This window comes from Pseudophryne corroboree, chromosome 7 (assembly GCF_028390025.1).
Source record: "Pseudophryne corroboree isolate aPseCor3 chromosome 7, aPseCor3.hap2, whole genome shotgun sequence".
NCBI classification, from domain to species: domain Eukaryota; kingdom Metazoa; phylum Chordata; class Amphibia; order Anura; family Myobatrachidae; genus Pseudophryne; species Pseudophryne corroboree.
Window position 1 is genome coordinate 296,342,828 of NC_086450.1, and position 14,862 is coordinate 296,357,689.

Sequence of the window (14,862 nt, forward strand, 5' to 3'; positions counted from 1 at the left end):
CAGCATGATGTGCCAATATATGTGCAGATACTGTATATCAGCCATTGGCTATCTACACAGTCAACGCAATATGTCTGTGAATGATATAATTTTCAGACATATCACTGGTACACAACCACTGACGTGCCAACGATATATAAGTCGTTCAATTGAGTAGCCATTATATCGTTCAGTGTGTACCAAGCTTTAGTTCATACAGTGGACAAAATAATGATTTTACATTGTCCACCATTTACAGCCACTATTAGGAAAAGGTCTTAGCAAATTTTTCAGAGTTAATCATTGGGTTAAATAGAAATATCTATTTGAAATAATATTGACTACATCTCTATATTAAGATAACTACTTGGCATAGGGACTACAATAATTATTTTCAAGATTATGCAACCTTGCGTTTTAAGACAACTGCAGGAAGCTACAAAACATCCTATAAATAATGCAGATTGTTCAGTTTACTGTCTCGCAATTTACTGATATAAGACTTACTAATAATATAACATCCCCATAGGACTAAGTTCCATTAATCACATTTTACCTGTATATGTTAGCTGGAAGGTTTCCAAAGAAAGAGAGTAGTAAAGGAACACAGCTACTTTGTAATTTTTATTTTAAGTTAATGATCACTAGGGATTAATCTCTAACTGGATATCTCATTTAAAATCTTATAGAACTGTAATAACATCAGCCAACATTGGCCCTGATTTACAGATTTACTTAAATCTAATATTTACATAAATCTCCAATGTTAACTAATCTGCAAATGCACAGAAGCCACACTGAGCATGTACAGATCTGGTTCTACATAGTCAACATTTTGCTGGCTTTGGGGGCGGTGGAGAGGAATGTTCCAAAAATGGGGGCATGTTGACCCCATTTTCTGAGCATGCCGAAGCCATCTTTGGATGCAGCTTCACTGGTCCCAGCAGCATATTTGTGCTGGACATCCAAAGCAAGCTGAGGATTACTCAGATGTTCGATGTTCATACAGAGGATCCAATGCTGTGTCATTGGAAGCAACGATTGGATCACAAAATCCGGAAGAGGGCGTCTTTAAACTTAAGACACCTCTTGCGGCTTTTGCATGTTCTAGCACAGCTGATGCATGTGAAGATGCCGCAGCGGTGCCACTAACATAAACCTAGGCATCTATCAATCAATGTTGGGGAACACTATGTAGGGAGATATACCATTGTTTAAAGTGAAGCTAACCTGTAAGAATATGTTGTAGAATATGTTATAGAAAAGAAATAATTGAAATATTTTTGTTTATGATTATAGGATTATATGAGACTTATTTTGCTATAATTGCAATATATTTTGATGTACAATATTTAAGTGAAGCAGCTGTGTTCTTTCCATCCTGTCTTTAATCTTTATTTATAAATTGGGGTTGCAGTTTTACATGCAGAATCAACAATGCCTTATCAAATCAGCTTGCAAAAACCAAGCTTGATTAACATTGCCAGTACAGTTCCTTGCTGCATATGATTCACATGATGAGACAGACAATATTACCCATTATAGAGATGACAAAGAGGCAGGAGCGGATTGGCCACAGGGTTCACCAGGAAGATTCCTGGTAGGCTGACGTGACTGTGGGGCCTGTTTTGTGTGATGTCATGTGGCCTCACCCCCCCACATGACAGGAAGCCCACCATACTCAGTACACTGCATTGTCCCCATTCATTCTGTTATTCCATCTCTGCAGTACAGCAACCCTGCCATCCAGTGATGCAGCCATGGCTACACGGTATGTTATACCTCTTGTGCTGCCCATGTCTGGATACTTCTACAAAATTTTACAGGGTCACTTTTAGTTCCCAATCCGCCCCTGGTCACAGACACTACTGCAGCAAAAGACGCAAGAAAGGCCACAATTGCATACAATCAGGCCATATGAGGTAGGATCCTGCCCACCTCAACCCCACCCTCTCATCAGACCACACCCCTATAAGGGATGCTTCCATAAATTTACTGGGCTGGTTTCCCATCCCAATCTGTCCCTGCAAATAGGACTGCCTTTATATATGTTGAGCCCCAGTACACAGAGGGGGCATTGCCATGGTGCACTACATTGGTAGCTTTGTGATTCCATCCACAGATAATGTGATGCATGTCTCCCCCACCTTGGCATCCATGGTAAGTGTTAGTATCACTGTCTATAGTTGTGTGAAGAAATTTGCACACTGAAAATATTTTACTGAGAACCAACATTTTATTTACAGTTCTATCACTCAGATAATTTGAAATTATTATTGTTAGTTTTTTTATTTATAAAGAGCTTTCTTAGTATGTAGCATTCTTTGTTGAGGGAATCATGACACAAACAAATGACTTACAGTACAATGACATGAAATAGACTATAAGGGGCAAATTTACTAAAGTGGGGGTTTATAGAAACAACTAATCAGATTCTACTTATCATTTATCTAGCACATTCTAGAAGATAATAGCTAGAATCTGATTGGCTGACATGGGCAATGTCTCCACTTCTATAAACTAGCATTTTAGTAAATCTACCCCATAAGTATTCTCTGCCCAGGGGAGTCTATAATCTAGGAGGTGTGGTGAACATTTGATACAGTACATAAGGAAATTACCCTGGATGTTCCTAACACACAACTGCTAACACCACTTGGGGACTGGGAACGTTCAATCAATTTCACTCTCCACTACTCTACTTTCAGCACCTTTCAGACCTATTTTCAAATAAAGCACCAAATATATGTATTTCAAATTAAAATGCTGGAGATCTGTACATTTCTATGTACCATATACACTACACCGTATATTCACAGAGTCAAAACAAATGTTTTCCATGCAAATTTATCACTATGCAACTTTTAATTAATTTAAACCAGAATTAGTTTGTATTTATTGTAAATGTATATTTGTTGCTCACAGCTCTTGTTAAGAGCTAAAATATTGCTTGTTTTGTCACCTCCAGATTTTTAGGTCTACGATATATGCTTTAAATAAGTTTTACTTCTGGTTTTATTAACACAACAACAAGGCAGGCTTAAGGGTCAGTGCAAATAATTATAAAATGTTCCCACTAATTGTTATTTTATTTATTTATTAAGTAAAATTGCATTCTGGTATCATTTGAATATGTCAAAATCTAATTGTGTTTGCATGTAGTTCTTCACATTTTAATAATGCTAATTTTAATTTTTAATATACATTTTCTTTGCAGCTGCATCCATCTGATTAGAACTCATTATAAGTTAGGTACTCATAGATTAAAATAAAAATCTAATGATTATTAAACCAGTATAATTATACAAAAAAGTCCTGTGAGGACAAAGAGAAAAATGTAGTGAGTGAACGCAAATGATATTCCTGTATAAATTATCTTTATAGCACAATTGAGAAGATTATATTAAACAATACAATTTACAAACCATCAGTTAGACAGTACATTTTTTCCTAGACTACTAAGCAATATTATTACAATTGTTACAAATAAGGAAAAGGAATTATGTTGAAAAATGTTCTTCCTATTTTCACTGGAACTACACAAGGGAGAGAACATGGAACATTGGAGTATACTTACTGTGAAATTTACTTTATTAATAATCATAATGAACCCAAATCTGCTGAAAATGAGTTTTGAACAAAGTTAAGTTTATCCTTAATTTCCCACTATGGTTTTGCTTGAATAGTAGTTTAGGCATACAGTACTGTAGCTTGGAACTGAAACACCTGGACAAATGAGAGATTCCAAAATGGGATGCTTTAGGCAAGTTTTTGTTGACCATGGATTTTTTATAGCACAGATAAGGCTGCATTGAATTGATCTGATTCTCAAACAACAGTGTCAAAGGGCTAAATTACTCCACCAATGTGTCTGCTGTGACAAATTGTTGGCGATAAGCTGTATTCTGTGTAATATAAGGAGTTGTATGGAACTAGCTATGCTGGCGATTTACTGTCACTTTACTTTTAGACAGTATTGCTATGACTTACACTAGCAATTTGTATTGTGTGACTTCTGTCAAGTGCAACAAATTGCATCTATTTTTTAGATTGTCTGCCACAGTTTATATGTTGTTTGCAACATGCTACTTATTTTAATCTTTTTTTGACCATTTATTGATGATATATTAAAATCTGCTTGTAAAAACAAATTTGCCATTAAAAGTACATTTGTGTAAGTTATTGTTTAAACAAGTAAACAATAGTGGATCACCAGTACAACTAGTTAAAAATAAAGGTGCTTTTTACTGAAAATGCAACTTGTCTGTAATGATTTGTCACAAATGACAAATCGCTGGTATAGTTTAGCTCCCTCTGATTGTATTGCAGCTAGCTTGCTGCATCATTGTCACATGTCCCTAATTTCATGACAGAACACAAAAAGAATAATAAAGCTATAGCACCTTACAAACACCTTTACTCTCACAGTCCTACATTACCGATATAAAATGACTTATGAATATTCTAACATCATTTATATATCTAAAAAAGAAAAAAATCAAGAAATCCTATGTAATAAAAGTCTAACGCTGCTCTCCACCTCTACGGGGGAATTCAAGGGTTTGGCTTCCCCCCCGGTTGCCACTACATAGTGCCAGATAGAGCAATTCAAGTGTTGCTCTGTTCGGATGAGCACTACTGCCAGCGCTGACATTACTGTTATGTTGTTCCATAATTTTGACAAGCTGGTAACTAGTAGAGAAAATAATATGTCAATTTTAGAGGATTACTGTGTTTGGTGCAAATAGTGAGACCTTTAATTGGGTATTAAATCTGGCAATATATAGCACATAGCACATTTAATGAGTGTTAAAAAAAAGTGTTTTTATAGGAATTAATGTACATGAATGGTGGAAAGAGATATTTGTATTCCCTACCCATTCAGAGTCTCCATCTTATTATTAGGAGTGAGAATAACCACTTGGCTCTATCAGTCAAGTGGATATTCTCATTGTGAGGCCAATCTTATCCTGAGACTGATTCAGCGTTGCACACTAGTCTGCTCTGTGGGGTGGACTTCAGTATGCCGGCTGTCGGGATCCCGGCGCACAGTATACCGGCGCCGGAATCCCGACAGCCGGCATACCGACACTTATTCTCCCTTGTGGGGGTCCATGACCCCCCTGGAGGGAGAATAAAATAGTGTGGCGCGCGTAGCGTGCCACCGTGCCTGCAAGGGGCTCATTTGCGCTCACCACACTGTCGGTAAGCCGGCGGTCGGGCTCCTGGCGCCGGTATGCTGGTCGCCGGGAGCCCGACCGCCGGCATACCATACTACACCCGCTCTGTGGATGGATCTTGCAATTTTTAGCAGCTGTGCATGCACTGGAATCTGCTTCCTGTACAATAAGCTGTTATGAGTGGTTCATAGTCATACACATCATTACCACATTTCCAGTTAGAGTCACTTAGTGGGTTTACTTAGGTGACCACTAGTTGTCAATACATAAAATAAGTGCAGTGTTGGTGTGTTGTGAGTATGTAGAAGGAAATGCAGGCTATTCAAATGTAAGCATATGCAGCAATCTTGTTGATTTCAGGCAGCTATCTCATACCAATGATAGGGCTGGTGCAATAATAGTGATAATTGTTATTTCACAAATGGATGGATGGGCCAGTGCAGCAAACTGAATGCAGATAAAATTTCTATTTCATTCTGAGCAAACAATACCACTGCAAATGGGGCCAAACTATATGTGACTGTAAATCAGGCCCTATGAGTCATTCATGTTTACTAAAGTACTGTAACACCTCTTTCCCTTGTAGGGTTCTTCAAGACCCCATGTGGATACAAGCATTTTAAACACACTTCCAGTTGTGGGATGGGGCATTTTCCAGGCTACATCTGGTGAAGTTATTATAAGAATACACCCATACACTTGAGAGTTCTTATAAGATTATACTGGTACAGTGTGGGGCCAAAGTAATATATAAGGTCCCTCATACCCTAGTCCTAAATCAACTTAAAAAAAGACTGTTAAAAATGTAAATTGTAGCTAAGTGCATGGCATAATGCAGATGAGAGAGAAACGGTCTGTGTGAGGAATTTGGTTCTGTTGATATCATGCAATAGATCACTATAAGACTTCAGCCTGATGAAGGACTGCTTTTCCTGATTTCCAGGAGAACTGTAGGTAAAGTGTCAGTACCCTCTACTGCCATCCTTTGTGTCCCTACTGCTTTACTTATATCACCACCAGCTGTTATCTGTGTCCTTACTATTTTACCTAGTTCATATGTGTGTCCCTTACTACTACGACACCCCAAATGCCATCTTCCTTACAGTTTCTTATATAGCACAGCATATTCCATTGCACTTTGCAAATACAACCCTCAGTTGTCATCATGTGTCTCTACTACTACAACTATCCAACTGCAACTGACATAAATACCTATTACTGTTACCCACTTAACTGTATAAATGGGTAGCAGTAGTAGGTATTTGTCTCAGTTGGGTGGTGATAGTTGTTCTGCTATCCAGCACCCAGAGACAATGATTTCTCTGCACAGCTGCTCGACTTCTAGACATAATAACCAAACTGGATGCCAGAAAATTACAATACAGGAGCCGAGAAAAGCAGCCTGTTCTGGAAAGCATACCGATGATGCTGACAGATATTCAACTCCCCTTCTTACTATTGTATGATGCAAAGATAATGGTAGCGTGCTGTACACTGTTGGAAATTTGATTATTTTCATAACCACACACAGGTAAATTCATGTATATGGCATAATCAATTATTATTCTACTGTACATGTTCCTTCCTACAAAGAATAATCTGTAAGACATGACCTTACAGGGGTACTAACATTGGAGCCTTCCTTGGAGTACAGTAATTGAATAATAATAATGAGTTGCTGTCTCAGGGATAACACTTGTTTATTTTAATTGCATGCAGAACATTGAGAAGCAAGTCTATAGTTTCTTGTAACCTGTGAGGTCATAGGCAAGCCTTTTAAAGGGTCACATTTTACACAGCATACAATGCAACTACGTATTGTCTGAATGACAGTACTAGCAATTCATTTGAAAGTATTCCTTTAATTCAAAGGTAATTTCATGACAATTTCATGTTATTAAGCAATGCAGTCATTATACACTTACAAATAATAAATATATTTTACCCATATAGCCCCTACCTCTAAACTAGAGAGTTGGTCTACAAAGTGGAAGTTATTACTCCAGGACACTGCAGAACATTCCACATAGACTTAGATGTCAACCGTGGCACTCTAAATACACACAACACCTACAAAAACCCTCATGTAAAGTAGAACGACAGTGGTGTAAATGTTGTAGTTAATGTGACTTCCTCACATATAAGACCATGTACCACACTTATCGTAATGCCAAACAAACATATTTCCAATCTCTCATCTCTGCTCAAGCCTCTAACCCCAAGCAACTTTTTAATACATTTAAATCACTTCTTGTCCCTTCCTCCCTCCCTCCCTCCCTCCCTCCCTCCCTCCCTCACTCACCCAACCCACCAGCCACTATCAGTGCGCAAGATCTTGCTTCCTATTTCAAGGACAAGATTGATAAGATCAGAAATGAAATGGCATGCTCTTTCCAGCCAGTGACCTGCTCAATTCCCTTCCTGAACCCTTTAACACCTTCTCTTCATTTGATCCCACAAATGAAAATGAAGTATCTGCACTCTTCTCATCTGCCTACTCTACTATCTCTCCCCTTGACTCTATACCCTCACAAATTAGTAAAGCTCTGTCTGCTGTGCTCATCCCAGCCTTATCTGTAATCTCTCTCTGTCTACTGGTATCTTTCCTTCTCTGTGCAAGCATGCAGTGATTACTCCCATTCTGAAAAAACAAATTTCTGACCCTAACTCTCTCTCAAACTACCGTCCCAGCTCTCAGCTCCCATGCCCCTCAAAGCTACTTGAGAGACTTTCCTACACTCGCCTTACACACTTTCTTAACTCACACAGCTTACTGGACCCATTTCAGTCAGGATTTCATGCCCAAAACTCCACAGAGACAGCACCGACTAGGGTAGTGAATGATTTGGTCACTGCTAAATCTAAAGGTCATTACTCACTACTTATTCTCCTTGATCTCTCTGCTGCTTTTGACACTGCTGGCCACTCTCTTCTCATACAAACACTACAATCCCTAGGTCATCAGGACACAGCCTTTTCTTGGTTCTCATCCTACTTATCTAATTGCTCCTTCAGTGTTCATTTCTCTGAATCCACCTCCTTTTCGCTACCTCTCTCAGTAGAGATTACCACAAGGCTCAGTCTTAGGTCCTCTGCTTTTCTCTATCTATAACACATCTCTTGGCAAACTAATTAACTCTTTTGGATTTCAATATCATCTGTATGCGGATGATACTCAAATCTACCTATCCTCCCCAGATTTGTCACCATCTGTATTGGGCCGTGTCACTGAATGCCTTCCTGCCATTTCATCTTGGATGACATCTTCCCACCTCAAACTTAATATTTCCAAAACAAAATGTATTATATTTCCACTGGCCAATAGTAGTTACCAACCTGATATTGCTATCACTGTTGATAACTCAGCAATCATCCCTACCCCACAAGCTCGCTGCCTATGTGTCATTCTTGACTCTGAACTGTCTTTTGTTCCCCACATTCAATATGTCTCAAGATCATGTTACATACATCTAAGAAACATATACAAAATACGACCATATCTTACACAAGACACAGCAAAACTCTAATACATGCTCTCATTATATCCCGCATTGATTATTGTAATAGCCTCCTGATTGGTCTTCTTAAACATAGGCGCTCACCACTACAATCCATTTTTAATGCAGCTGCGAGGCTAATCTTCCTCGCTAGATGTTTATCGTCTGCAGATCCACTCTGCCAGTCCCTCCATTGCTTACCGGTATTCTACCATATTAAATATAAAATACTTTTACTTACATACAAGGCTATTAACAAAACTGCACCAACATACATCTCTTCACTCATCTCAAAATATTGCCCTGCCCGACTTCTCCGCTCTGCACAAGAACTGCATCTCTCATCCACACGTATTGTTCACACTCAAAATTACAGGACTTTATCCAGGCTTCACCCACTCTGTGGAATGCCCTCCCACACACAATAAGACTCACCTTTAGTCTCCAAACCTTTAAACGTTCCCTGAAAACTCACCTCTTCAGACAAGCCTATCAAATGCCAGACCCACCCACACAACCTTCAGTGCTTCCCTATCTAATTACATCCTCTGTAGAGTATTCATAACATCACATATCTTGTCTTTCTTTACTCTCACTCCCTCCTGACCCTTGGCCAACATTGCTGGGTGATCGTATCATACAACCCATTAAGAACCTAGCAATCAGGTGGACCATTATGCAATAGGTAGCATCTATCCTTGTGTATCAATGCCCATTTCCCTATATATTTTAAGCTTGCGAGCAGGGCCTTCCTACCTCTATGTCTGTCTGTTTTTACCCAGTTTTGTTCTATTATTGTTGTTCTAATTGTAAAGCACAACGGAATATGCTGTGCTATATAAGAAACTGTTAATAAATAAATAAAATAAATTAACATTGTTATATTATTAGGTTAACTCTATCAGTTCCAAACACTAGAAATTATATGTAAGTTCTGTATTTTACAGATGTTCATATTTGTATTTTTATTCTTCCATATGAATACATTCACTGAGTAATACTCTCATACCTACTATTACCTGACAATAGCTTTTTTAAAAGCAGGAGCAAAGACCTTGCAGTACATGAGAATGTACCGGAAATGAAACCTAAACTTATGTGAATAAAAAATGTGTAATGAATGTGGCAACATGTTAGTCTGCTGTCATCCAATTAGTTTATGGATACCCCCCCCCCATGTGAGCTGCATCAGTGCCTCTGATGCACAAAGTACTGTATTAGTTATCCATTAATTAAAGGTCTCTGCTCCTTCTGTTTGTTCATCCTAAGTAGAAGGTAACCATTAAGGGAGTGAGGTGGATGACCTCAGCTGGACAACTCAATAAACAGCAACAAATGTAAAGTACTCTACATATGTACAGTAACAAGCTACAGTGCTAAACCTTAAACAATCAATAGACTGGAAGAAAACATATTGTAACTACTGTTATTACAGCAACTTCTGATAAGTTCAATAAGCAAATCTTTCCTTGTAAAGTATGATGAAGAAGAGATGTATATGCATCTACAAGCATCTTATTACAGGCAGTAGTTATTCACTAACTGACCTTTTCAGGTACACATTCATATTCTGTTACATTATCTTGAGACCTCTTGAAACAACAGTCAAGTCTATCATAGTGAATATAGTATGAGAGCATAGGTATTGAGTTACCCAGTAGAACAATTGCTTCCTGCATGATGAATATCGCTGCCATGAACCCAGTGGTGTTTTGCATTTGTAATAGGTTCAATGCAGCTATGTGAGCAATTATAGTTAGACAGGTTTTCTTCTGTGTGCCATTTGTGCCAAATGCCATCTGTACCAATATTTCATTTTGTTGGCAAAAATGTAACATAAGGCATTTAAATTAAACATTGACTTTTAAATGGTAATGTAATTTCCCTTGATTAACGTCTACACATTAAGCAATTTTATATATATATATATATATATATATATATATACACATATACAGACTTAGGTATAAATATATGTTCCCAGCTTCAGTCGATAAACATACAGCTGTAAACTATTTAATGTCAAGAGGGCCAGGGCTCATTGTAATGGCAGCCAAAAGGTTAGTTATTTTCTAGTAGCTTAATATGCATTAGGTAATTAGTGGCTTTTTCAGAATGCATTGCACTCATTTTTTAATAACACTTGTAATAGATTTTCTTGGAACACTAGGTACGGGGTCCTCGTATTCAAAGCGGGAGCATGCTAATTTATTTAATTTAACAGAGTCTGACATAATGGTGTGAAAAGAACATTGAAACTATGATTTACATTCTAAGAGGGGTTTTGTCTTCCAGTATGGCCACTGAGTTGAGTTGATGACACAAGCACACGCACACACACACTGAAATATTCCATACCACACCACAGTGTAACTGTAGAAAAAATGGCTATATTGAATCACTTATTCATTTGATTTTTAAATTGAGAGCTAATTCACCCATAAGTAACCCAGGAGACTCTAAACTTTTAGTATCAGAAACAGTGCTCCATGCCAACCACTGATACCATATGGGCTTCTGAGTTTGTAACAATCCGTGGGCCCCACCCCGAAATCTTTGATTTCAGGCAATTGTTCAATGTGACTGTTTGCATTGGGGATTCTGGTCACATGATCCAAACACTCCATCTCTATTTATCTTTATACAGTAGGACTTATCATTAACCTCTTCATGGTTCACAGTAAATCAGTCACTGGACCAATGTCTCTGTGGGGGACATAATACCTACCAGTGGCAGCTCCAGAGGTGGGGCTGCAGCACAGTCCAAAATTCAAATAGCAGAGCCACACCAACAGCCAGTGAGTCCAGGCCGGCAATGTTTGGCAGCATTTGGATTGACAGTTGGTGTGACTCAACTATTTGAATTTTGGACGGCGCTGCAGCCCCACCTCTGGAGCCACCACTGCTACCTACTGACCCCTTCTGATCGCATAGCAGAACCTTTCACAGATCTTAGAGAGTGATACCTAGTTATAGCTTGGCTTGTTGTTTCCATATTTTGCAATGCCTATCAGGAAGTAATACCACTGTTGCTGCCACCAACTTTGAGGCAACAGGGTTCCTTAGATCACTCAGGCAGATGACAGATACCTATTCAATGCAGTTTTATTAAATATAAATGGTACACTTAATATTATGGGAAACCAAAATGTTAACAGATGATCAATAACCAAAGTATAGAAAATGGCAGGTCTGTCCCAAGTGGGATGATGGCAAAGTCCTGAGTATAAATATTTAACAGCAAAGTCCTGATGAAAAGAAGACTGTAAGCAGTCTGCAGTCCCAGTTTGTGTGGGGGAGGGGTCAATCAGCAGTCCCAGTGTTTGTAATCTGCATTCCCAGTGTGTGTGTTATCTACAGTCCCAGTGTGTGTTTGGGGTTCAGGAGGTGTCAGTCTGCAGTCCCAGTGTATGTCCATGTTTGTAATGTGCAGTCAGAGTGTGAGTGTGCGTGTGGGGAGGGAAGGGCAGTCTGCAGTCCTGGTGTGTGTGTGTGTGTATGTAATCTGCATTCCCAGTGTGTGTGGGGGAAGGGCAGTTTGCAGTCCCACTGTGTGTGTAATCTGCAGTCCCAGTGTGTGTGGGGGATGGAGGGGCAGTCCCAGTGTGATGTGTGTATTATATGCAGTCTGAGTGTGTGTTTGTGTGTGGGGGGGAGGGGAGAGGGGGAGTCTGCAGATCCAGTGTGTGTTTGTGTGTAATCTGCAGTCTGAGTGTGGGTGTATTCTGGAATCATAGTGTGTGTGTGTCCGCGTGCGTGTGGGGTGGAGACAGTCCGCAGTGTGTGTATTCTACAGTTCGGGTATGAGTGGTAAGGAAAGCTGCAGGGTTTCGGTATACTGTATACTAATTCTATCCTATACATAATAGTGCCATTATGACAACCACAAAATGGCCACCGGCTAATTGGAGACATCTAGACATGGGTAGAATAGGTAACAAGTATATCCCCTTTGCCGGAATGACTTTGTTGATATCATACTTGGGCGGAGCCAAAGACAGCGGGAAGTTTGATGTCACTGCAGTCTGTCAGTGGTGTGACTGAAGTGAAAAGACCAACAGAGTGTCTGTGCTGCATAGCTGGCGGGCAGCAGCAAGAACACAGAACAGCCACAGGGAAATAAAAAGAGCCACAGGGGGTTTTGGGCACTTCCACTGGTGTTGGCTCTGGGGAAGGATGGGAGTGTTTTAGCAGCTGTGACCCAGGGGGAGCCTGAGCATGTAGTATATACACACACGCATTCCTAAATTCCCCCCTACCCCCACAAATCCTGCATTTGCCCACATCAGACCACCATGGGATTTGAAAGCACCCCTGTCAACAGTTACACTTTAATTTAGAGATGTGCACTTGAAATTTTTCGGGTTTTGTGTTTTGGTTTTGGGTTCGGTTCCGCGGCCGTGTTTTGGGTTCGACCGCGTTTTGGCAAAACCTCACCGAATTTTTTTTGTCGGATTCGGGTGTGTTTTGGATTCGGGTGTTTTTTTCAAAAAACACTAAAAAACAGCTTAAATCATAGAATTTGGGGGTCATTTTGATCCCAAAGAATTATTAACCTCAAAAACCATAATTTCCACTCATTTTCAGTCTATTCTGAACACCTCACACTTCACAATATTATTTTTAGTCCTAAAATTTGCACCGAGGTCGCTGGATGACTAAGCTAAGCGACCCTAGTGGCCGACACAAACACCTGGCCCATCTAGGAGTGGCACTGCAGTGTCACGCAGGATGGCCCTTCCAAAAAACACTCCCCAAACAGCACATGACGCAAAGAAAAAAAGAGGCGCAATGAGGTAGCTGTGTGAGTAAGCTAAGCGACCCTAGTGGCCGACACAAACACCTGGCCCATCTAGGAGTGGCACTGCAGTGTCACGCAGGATGGCCCTTCCAAAAAACACTCCCCAAACAGCACATGACGCAAAGAAAAAAAGAGGCGCAATGAGGTAGCTGTGTGAGTAAGCTAAGCGACCCTAGTGGCCGACACAAACACCTGGCCCATCTAGGAGTGGCACTGCAGTGTCACGCAGGATGGCCCTTCCAAAAAAAACACTCCCCAAACAGCACATGACGCAAAGAAAAAAAGAGGCGCAATGAGGTAGCTGTGTGAGGAAGCTAAGCGACCCTAGTGGCCGACACAAACACCTGGCCCATCTAGGAGTGGCACTGCAGTGTCACGCAGGATGGCCCTTCCAAAAAACACTCCCCAAACAGCACATGACGCAAAGAAAAAAGAGGCGCAATGAGGTAGCTGTGTGAGTAAGCTAAGCGACCCTAGTGGCCGACACAAACACCTGGCCCATCTAGGAGTGGCACTGCAGTGTCACGCAGGATGGCCCTTCCAAAAAACACTCCCCAAACAGCACATGATGCAAAGAAAAAAAGAGGCGCAATGAGGTAGCTGTGTGAGTAAGCTAAGCGACCCTAGTGGCCGACACAAACACCTGGCCCATCTAGGAGTGTCACTGCAGTGTCACGCAGGATGGCCCTTCCAAAAAACACTCCCCAAACAGCACATGACGCAAAGAAAAAAAGAGGCGCAATGAGGTAGTAAGGTAGCTGTGTGAGTAAGCTAAGCGACCCTAGTGGCCGACACAAACACCTGGCCCATCTAGGAGTGGCACTGCAGTGTCACGCAGGATGGCCCTTCCAAAAAACACTCCCCAAACAGCACATGACGCAAAGAAAAAAAGAGGCGCAATGAGGTAGCTGTGTGAGTAAGCTAAGCGACCCTAGTGGCCGACACAAACACCTGGCCCATCTAGGAGTGGCACTGCAGTGTCACGCAGGATGGCCCTTCCAAAAAACACTCCCCAAACAGCACATGACGCAAAGAAAAAAAGAGGCGCAATGAGGTAGCTGTGTGAGTAAGCTAAGCGACCCTGGTGGCCGACACAAACACCTGGCCCATCTAGGAGTGGCACTGCAGTGTCACGCAGGATGGCCCTTCCAAAAAACACTCCCCAAACAGCACATGACGCAAAGAAAAAAAGAGGCGCAATGAGGTAGCTGTGTGAGTAAGCTAAGCGACCCTAGTGTCCGACACAAACACCTGGCCCATCTAGGAGTGGCACTGCAGTGTCACGCAGGATGGCCCTTCCAAAAAACCCTCCCCAAACAGCACATGACGCAAAGAAAAAAAGAGGCGCAATGAGGTAGCTGTGTGAGTAAGCTAAGCGACCCTAGTGGCCGACACAAACACCTGG